The sequence below is a fragment of the Amblyomma americanum genome, chromosome 5 (genome assembly GCF_052857255.1).
Source record: "Amblyomma americanum isolate KBUSLIRL-KWMA chromosome 5, ASM5285725v1, whole genome shotgun sequence".
NCBI lineage: Eukaryota > Metazoa > Arthropoda > Arachnida > Ixodida > Ixodidae > Amblyomma > Amblyomma americanum.
The window spans coordinates 113990625-114000515 of NC_135501.1; the positions used below are offsets into that span (position 1 = coordinate 113990625).

The following is a 9891-nucleotide window of genomic DNA, read 5'->3' on the forward strand; positions in this document are numbered from 1 at the left end:
TTGTCAATAATTTAATTATTCAACTAAGCACTCTTACATTTCTTAATTAGCTTCATCGAGCACTGGCTTTTCATTCTCAGCATTCTGATACCTTTCAATTCCTTCTTTCTATTTCTTAATTTTTTATTTATTCACTTAATAATAATTTCCTTAACTTGTCACCGCCTATCACACGCCAACCAATCACCAATCACTGGGACCAAAAATTACTAAGATACTATTTCTTTTAACCAGCCTCCGATTATTTCCGACACGCGGGGCCGACTACTACTACGCCGGCTGCTTTTTGACCGAATGAGGTGTATATACTTTCCCGCAATATACACATACTAGCAAAAGAAAGTAGTAGTGGAGCTTATATTCTGCAAAATTTATGTTTTTTTGTTCCCTATATTTTCTTTACATTTATTTAACGTTATCGGCGATTTTTCTCAGCCCACTCCAAGCAACGGTCTAAACTGTAGGGCCTTCTGTCTAATTGTTTTTACTAATCCAAACTGCCTGCTGGCGCTGACGGGATGGTTACAAATTCAAAAAGTATGCCATCTGCAAAGCTCCTGAACCTAACGGACAACATAACCATGAGGAATTATTTGCCATTACAGTCGTGCCTGATAGTTTTCAGAAGCAACATCGAGTTTACCTCACGTTAATGACATGTTCTAGTCGGTGAGCGTGACATAAAATACGCACCTGCATTCCATCATGCACACCGTCAATGTCGTAAAGTAATTAGACATGATCGGCACTGATGGTCCACAAAACTGAAACTTGGTGCATCTTCTCCTCTGCAAGTCGTATTACCATGCATCCATACTGGATGGGGGCAATCTTTTGCCTTTGGCTTTTAGTTCAGCACAGTTGTCAGGGCGGCGCTGGGCGCATACTCCTGCACGTTCATCTGAGTGAAGCAATGCCAGAAATATGTATTGTTAGAAAAGGTATTTCAAGGAGCTCTCAACTCAAACTGCAGTCTAATATTTCTTTTGCCAAAGACAGCATGATTGTTTTATTTTGATAAGGGTAAGGTTACTCTTTGCGAGCGAGAAGCTAAATATCCATCCTGGTATTTGGACGCAGGGATATGGGTTTATAATCAAATGCCCGAGACGAACTGGTACTCGCTACTTGTAGACCCCAGAGTTCGAATTTCTACAACCTTAACTGTTATCACCTTGAGCATCACTGTCACATTAACCTGCGCCCAGTGCAGGGTAAAGGCATCTCTCTTTCATCCCCTATAACGCAACCCTAGGTTAGAAGTGGCGAATGCATATTATTACCACAAATATTCTAATATCATTTCGCATTCTGATTATTCACTAACCTGCTGCGTATGTCTTCTTTTGGAATATCCTCTTGGATATCAGTAACTGGTCTTTGGTCCATAACCCACTCTGTCTTCCTCGGGACATTTTATGTTTGTTTTATTTTTCATTCTAATTTAGAGCTGCTTTATTAACTTTGGAGGTCCAGTAGAGAAGAGCGGCAAACAGCATTATATGTACTTTCTTCTCTAAAAAACGTCTAATTTGGTACTCATGGCCTGGGCCAGAAGTATAAGTGCAATGTAAATCTTTAAACATATCGCAATATCATTCACTGCACTTTAAAATGAAAAGAGCTGTAGTGTTCTTGCCAGCAGTGAAGAAACAGTGACGTGCAATTTTTACACCAGGTTTTAGGTCGAGGCTGGCGTGATTCTATATCTTCCTGTAATCGCTGCCGCTTGGAAAAATTTCCTGAGGTGAACGTAGCCATTAACCTACCCGAGTTGTCTAAAACGCAAAATTAACTTGCATTAAGATGCAGTATAACTGAGATAAGTCATTCCGCGCTCTCTACGGTGTTCTCGCATCCTTTCAGTATAACGTGCACCGCATCTAAGGCAGGCTATCCTGCACAGGACATCAAAGGCGAGTACATGAGCTTGACGGTTTTCATTTTGCGTAACACAATAACAAACTTTATGAGCGTGCTCTTTTGCGAAAGGTTTGCATTTCAGTTGCTAACAATGCAAGTTTTCACTTTAAACTCGGAAGTTCACCACAGCAAAGCTTTTTAAAGTGTTTAATGACTGGAGTTCAAACCTTTTGATTTTTCACCATGACCTCATTGATTTATTTTCTCCACATTTTTTACGGCACCGATAATTTTGCGTTTTCGCATGGGTCGATGAAGATATAACGTGAAAAAGGAAATAACATTATTCGCTTTCAGAGCCAGGTCTTTTCAAAATGTCTTTGTAGTAATTAAGCGAGAAAATAATAAAATGACCTTCTGAATAAAGCAGGCAGAATGTGAGCACATTTAATGACAACAGGTATGCTGGTAGGTACAACAATCTCTTCCTTGGAATGAATTATATTGAGTAGCGACAAAGCTTCGTGGGGAATAGTCGACTTCCTCACAATAAACTAAACTTTTTGAATAGGATATTGTGGAACTAAGAGTGCCCTGTCAATGTGATCTAGTATGAATGACAATAAACTTTCGTTGCCGGCTATAATCCAAAAGTTGCTCACTTTCATTGTTAAGGTTGAGTACACTCTCAGAAAATTCGGACTGGCGTAATCTACATAGCCACCTTTCATAAAAATATCTCACTTCTTGATAAGGATGTTTACGCTGCAAACCACGACGGAGCAGTCCTGAGCCCATGTGATAGATCCTTCTTATGGATTGGTATTCTGTGCTATGGTAGAAAGGTTTATAGAGACCATCATACTGGCCACATAAGCAGCTACAAAAACCCAATATGCGAAAAGCAAAGCACTTACTCCTGTGGCAGTACCGCACGCAGTCGTAGCGGGTTTCAAAGACACCATCGCTCAAGCAGCCATTCCATAAAAAGCGTTCACACATTTGGGATGTCTGGTTGAAAAAGTACTTGAGTATATTTACGGCGCAATCTCCGACTGGCTCCATGAGTGGTTGCTTACACGTGACCCTCTTGATGTACCACTTATCAGCGAGCAGTTGCCACTGGGCTTTGAAAGAATCCGAAAAACAAAAAAATTGTTAAGCAATCTTCAATGCAAAACGAAGTGCCTGACAATTTTTTCTCGCATTTCATTCTTTAAAAATGTTTTGAAACGACACAGAACAATTTAGGCGGCTAGGAGACTTTATTTTATCTGATGATATTTCTTTTCATTCAGGAAGGGTATGTTGCGGTATGACAGCGGCTGTCCAGCAGCCCAATACTTTCATAAATGATCATGCAGAAGAATAGCAGAGAAGCGATGTACTCTCATATTCCACATTTTGGAGACGGGTAGCACGCGATTCGCAAGAATTAGTTATGTACCGTGACAGCTGCATCTGCAACTTTCGTTGATCGGGTGTCACGAGTGAATTGCGCTTTAAAATGGCCGTGGTTTAGCTCTGGTTAAACCTGGAGTGACGCGATAGCTACATCTGGCCGAGTGGAACTCGCTCAGTCGAATTGCAAAGTCAGTCTTTCGCCGCTGCGTTTCGCTGACCGTTTCTTCTACATCTTGGTCCCTGGACGTGGATTCACGCTCCCTCCCACTCGGTTTCTCCGGCGCGCCGCGCCGCCGCCAGCTGCAGCGGTGGCCGCGGCGCCGCCACACTGAAGACTCGAAATGCTAGCTAATGACGTCACTGCGCATGCGCACAACTGACGAGGCGGGCGGCGTCTGCTCCGCTATCGGCGCAGCGGCGATGCGCGCGGCGCGGATACCAGCTGCTGGTTATGACGTCACTCCGCGCATGCGCAAAGGTGGCGGAGTGGTGGTGCCATGGCTCAGCGTTCAGCCACGCTGACCTCGCGAAGGGGCTGACGCGAAGGGGCTGGCTATCACTACAAAAAACCGAAGCCGGGAAGCGGGTGCGTGATGGAAGCTCTGGAGGTAGGGGAAAGTTACCACTAACGCGGAGACTGCATTTTGCTTTACTGATCGCGGAGTTTTGTTGGTAACATCAGCGGAGATTCGTGAATCGATGCATGGTGTCCGCGTCAAGTATTTCGTCACTCTGCGTTTAATAAAGATGTATAAACGGTGCTCCTTCTGCCAAGCGTCGTCCATGCGTAAGTGATGGTTTAGTGCCCATCAAGAAATGCGGACTGAAACAAATTCGCACAAGGAGCACAACTCTCCCAAATTATCGTGGTCTGGAAGTTGCTGTAAGAACAGACAAAACACTCACGGGCCTATCAAATTGTACCAATTCGGCTAATATTTATGCCACGTGCTGCTAGAACAGACAGAGGGAGAAATATCACTGCATTTCTTACACTACGCAGCAAGGCATAAAGGTCTTCCGTAATTCTCCGTAGTGGCTCTCCTCACCGGAGGCGCCAGTGGCGTCGACAGCAGCTGAGCACCGCAGATGGTGAGCCTCTTTCCACCCTCTGGTAGCTTCTACAGCTTGCTCACACTGAGGCAGAGCTGCAACTGTCTGAACAGCGAGCCACGCAACTTTTATCCAGAATGTGCTGCTAATAGAGATCGCTATAAACGGCGCTGGCGCACTGCGATGCTACACCCAAATAATTTCCCGTTCAGAGACGTATTATCCTAGCATCTTGTTTTGGAGAAAGCAGTCATAAGGCAGTGAAAAAGCTTATGCGATCTAAAGTCATTTGAATGTTAACCCTTTTGTTTAGTCCGGATGCGACCAAGAAGTTCTCTCTTTCCACGAAACAATAGGGAAAAAAAAGCTCCGAACACCCGACATTTCTAAGCAATCAAACTGCTCTACTTGGCATCATAACGAGTGAGTTGGTTACATATTTCAGTAGCCTTATATAGGAAACAACTACACTAATATCGGACGTCAACTTGTCATTATGTATTAGCTGTAGACTCGCGTTGAAGGCTGGCAGGATCGCTGTGTTAATTTTTTTTGTACAGGGAAGATTGTGTCAAATTGGCCCGCTAAATTACCGAAACCTCTTTTATGTATAAGAATGGTAAAAAGCAAATTATCTCTCGGATTTAGAGGAAAGCAAATAGCGCAATATCTCTCTCACATCTAGGCGGAGACCTGAACCCCGCCGCACGGGAAGGGATAAAGGAGGGATGGAGAGAAGAAAGGAAGAGGAGCCATATTGGGGGTCCCGAAATATGTTCGACCAGCTGGGAATCTTTAACGCGCACTGAAATCGCACAGCACACGGGGGCATTTGCGTTTCGCCTCTACGGAAACTTGGCCGCCGCGGTCGGGTTCGAACCCTCGTTCTCCGGATCAGTAGCTTTGCGGCCTTACCACTGAGCCATCGAGGCGGGTAATGTAAAACACTAGTACCAATCTGCCGGTGATGTTTGATAGCAGAGAAGTTGCTATTTTCGATAACATGTAGCCTATGACTTTGTTTCCGGGTTGGGTTGAATATGTGCGGGGGCAATAATGAATAAAACTTCAGCGCTTATGCTAACCGACCGGTGAATAAAGCTGCCGGTGTTAGAAAGAGGAATGAAGGCGACAGCTAAAGCTATATCTTTCCTACTGCTTTCTTGGGGAAATATACAGCGGAAAAAGAACTTACGCTAGTGTCATTGCAGAAGTGGCGCGTAAACGGGCGCAGTTGGTTGCCAACGCATGCATGAGCTGCGCTCAAACACTGCGGATGCTCAAACCATTAGTGCATCGAATCGCAGAGGATTGCATTTTATAGTAAGACATCACATACACTGAAAATAAATAAGCATTCAAGTCCTTCATGCAGCCTTCGAGGATATAGCTTAGTCGTGGAATATACGAGCGAGGAAACATTGTGGTTATCATATTTTTACATAGGATTTAATGAAGTGATAGCAATGACAACTTTTTAAATGGTCGCTCTTCCTACAGCGTTCATGGCTTAGTGGTCCTAAAATTTTAGCGCAGTCTTTAAGTGCGCCTCTTCTCCGAGAATTTCAGCTATCTATTAGTCACGTCGCGCCGCCAATATACATTGGGTTTCGTGGAAGTGGTAATCAGGACAGGAAAGACTTGATAAAAGGCGCATAGAGAAGCTACCGCGGTCATCGCGCAGAGTTTTGAAGGGAAAGACATTAGGGGAAAAAAAATTGTTTCTAGTACTTGCAAGCTGTTCTGAGCATGTTTTGTTAAGCATGTTTTGTTTCCTAGGCGCAAGCTTGCTGTTTGATGGCCTGAGTCTTTTCCACAGAGCTCAACTGCATATCATTTTCTCCCCTCCATCTTTCTGATTTTCTACAGCTCGCCGTTCCTGCTACAGGCGTCATAACTAAAGGCGTTCAAGTTTGGGACGAAGTGCTGAAAGCAAAATCCCTGCTCACCAAAGCCGAAGGCATACCGCTGAGCGAAACTGCGTTGAATCGTTTGGCGGATATTTGACAGAGCCGTGGTGTGTTTGTATCTCTGTTAATTTACACTAAACTTATGCATGTTTCGCCTTGTACTTGTTAGAAGCGGAAAGGTATCAAAATATACTTACGGTCGCCATGGCAGATCAGTACGGATGCCAAAAGCATCAGAGAAAAAGAGTGTACACTTCTTATTGGCATATTGCAAATGTATTTTCTCTGAAAGAAAAGAAAACACAGCTTAGATGACCACCATACACGCTTTCTACGCAAGGTCCCTGAACAAAACGTCCTTCGGCTGCTCACACCGCTGCTCTCTAGATTCTTGAAATCCTTCATATATAACCGACTATACGCTCGTTTTTTTATAACCCTAAATTTCATTTGCAGTCCGCGAAGTTTCAAGACCATGCAGGAAAAGAGTAAGCGATAGGAATATTAGTCTCGCTTAACAGGCCAGGTGCAATGGGCATACGGGTCATTAAATTTAGTCTTCTTCGATGAGCCGTGGCTTTAATTATGACACGCAGTCTGTCAATAACACCTGACTTCTCGAGCACTGTTCGTGCTCTCGGAGCTCGTCCCACTAGTGAACCCTGACTTCTCTATTTTTGAAGCAGCGGATTATCTACACGCACAATTTTTTCAGTGCCAGCGTAAAATACTGTTCCTAGCTTCAAAACTAAGTTTTCTCTGTCAACGCCTGTGGGTTTTCCTAAAGCGTAATAGGCAGTTTTAAATGCGGTTTGCATACTAATATGGCGCATTTGCTAAATATATACCACCGCATCAAAGCTTCTAAATATTTTGGCTGCTAACTGCACCTAATATTATAACATTTTTATTTATTTTTAGTGCCAGGTGACAGTAAGCTTTGTCGCATTCCCCTGCGTGAAAACAGCCTATACTACGGATCGTTCCTTTCGCTTATAAATTGTGAACATCTTGTTTCAAATGCCATGAATCTACGCGTTCTTTAAGGAGAACCTGTAACAACATGGCCTATTCAAGTCTGCTGGAAAATACAAGCATGAGCCATAATTTTTACACAGTTATTGACGAGGGACAATATCCTTGCGACTGGCTATATCGATTGAAGTTCGATTAAATAGTGTGACGAATAGCAGGAAAAAACAGTGTTATATTTCTAGTCATTACTAAGGGGCCATTGAGGTTTCTGCCATTGAGAAAGGTAGAAGTTTAAAAGAAAAAAATTATATCATTTGGGTTTGACATTCTGTATTAAATCTACCTGAATTATGGATATTTTGTACATGAGTGAGTTGGCATCCATGGTATGCCGATGATGTGGGTCGCATTGGTGTATTCTAGTCAGATTTTGTTCTGTGAGGATTTGAGTCCCATCGTTCAAGAAAATTTACCGCGCATTGCTGTTTCTTGCCAACCCTGCTGACAGGAAACAGCAAAGACGCCTCTTCTGCCTTACCTTCAGCCTTGCGCGGTGGAAGTTCTACTAGTGATTATCAGGAGATTAATTCGACATTACTGGGTTCACAAGAACTGGCACAGAAACTGCAGTCAGATTTTAACGTACCGTTAACTGACACAGGGGAGCTTCTGCGTTTACTTACTGTGGTCTACTCGAAGCACGGGACATCCCGCTGAAGCAGCCAATGCAGGAGAGGTGGCTTGGTTAAAACACTTCGAGAATCCGAACTCGTGTTTCACTCACTTAGGCCGTGCATGGCTGCTGCATCAGTATACTGAATCACAAAAAGCTTTTGCAGTATTCAAATGTTGCAAAATATCGTTGAGAGACGGCGCGTTGTCATTTCATATTGTTTTCGGGCGGCTCGTGCCCGCTCTTCGAGCCGGGTTCAGACAGGCGCTTAAGAAAAGCCCTTTGTTCTCCAGAAATTTGTTTTGTGCGTCCAAGACCGGTTGTACTTCAAAATCAACACGCGCTCCCCTTTTTGAGGCTTGCAATATCGAAATAACCTATTGTCTAACTAAATATGGCCACGACTGCGATTCGAACCCGCGGCGGCGAGAACAGATGAGCTTCGCTGGCCACTACGCGAGAGCACTATGCTGTCGCCGGAATCGAACGCGTATTACTTCCACTCTCTAAATCTGTGCTTTGCATCTCGTCTTCAACATCCATCTTTGCGCAATGTATCCAGAACACACCACTATTGCAGTTCTCTCTTAAGTTGCATTCCTCAGCCGGCCAAGGTATCACCGGAACGTTAGAGGAATGTTACAGTTTATTGTTACAGATTTACAGATGTTACAGATTTATTTGTTGCACGCCCCCATTCAAAGGGGGCGTTACATAAAGGGGGCGATTAGTTGAATAAATTGGGAGTGGCTGAGCTCAGCTATGCCAAGATATACGTAGCGAGGGCTGCCGTTCCCCCCTGGTTAGGCATGTTGTCCAGCTTGATGTTGTGACAATAATGTTAAGCATTAAAGAAGAATTCGGTGAAGCACACTGTTGATTTATTCAGTTATTTTGACAGAAATTAACGCTGCCCGATCATGATGATCGGTAAAGTAACACGCAGTTGTATCAAAGCTGCCTACACACTATTTAGACAGGCCGGTTTCTCTCAGATACACAAGGTCAATGGTTGTTCCTATCTGTGTAGTCTGAATGCGAGGATCGCTAGCAAAATTAAGAGCAAACTTCTCTTCATCTATCGACTAAAAGAGAGCCATGCTCTCTATTGAAATCACCCCTCCGAGTTGTATCACCTCAGCTTTTATACGCATAGCCGCACGTACGCGGTTTATCCACACGACTGAAAACGCGGCGGCGGCCGAGCTCTGACGTCATTCGCCGCGCACCAGTTGCCCTTCCCAAGTTGACGCGCATGCGCATTCACTAGCGGCGCGGGCGGCGTAGTCGGGCCGGCGCGGCTCCTCGCGCGGCGGTGGCGGCGAAGTCTGACATCATGCGCCACGCACCTGCTATTCCTCTCTGGTTTTGCGCATGCGCACTATCGGCCTCCCATGCTCGCGGCGAATGCTGGACATTGTAGCTAGTGTAGCTTAAGCTATAAAGGAAAAATATATGGCGATAATTATTTAGCATTCAAGGTGGTCAGTTAAACAATCCTTAAAAGCAGACGACGAAGCGATGGCGACGACGTCATAGGGTAGGCTGTTCCAGTCTTTAGCTGCCGAAAAAAGAAAAAAAAAGCTGTAAACGTATTATGCGATGGTGGGCGCACGACTTGAAATGGATGACTAGTGCGGAGAGATAAATGTACTGCGGGTGTCACATACTGGAAAAACTTGTGATAAAGGGTGAGGCTTCTAATGCGGCGACGTAGAGAGGGGTGGCAGTCCAGCTACTCCTTTGAAAAATAAATCAACCATGTCGCAGGAATATGCGGAATAAAAGAATCGGGCAGCACGATTTTGAACACCTTCTAATGCAGTCAGTAGATACGCTTGATGGGGGCTCCAGATAGACGATGGATATTCCAATTTGTGTCTTACAAGTGATTTATACGCGATCAATTTTGTATGCGACGGGGCAAGACGGAGGTCGCGGTTAAGAGAACCAAGTGCTTCGTTCGATGCTGAAATCATGTTGGGGATATGAGGGTGCCATGAAAAGTTGGAC

At 44.4% G+C, this 9891-nt stretch overlaps 1 pseudogene; it reads right to left on the minus strand.

The window, feature by feature from the left end:
* Positions 1 to 631: 631 nt before the first annotated feature.
* On the minus strand, positions 632 to 6284 carry LOC144134130 (BPTI/Kunitz domain-containing protein-like; annotated as a pseudogene).
* Positions 6285 to 9891: the final 3607 nt, after the last annotated feature.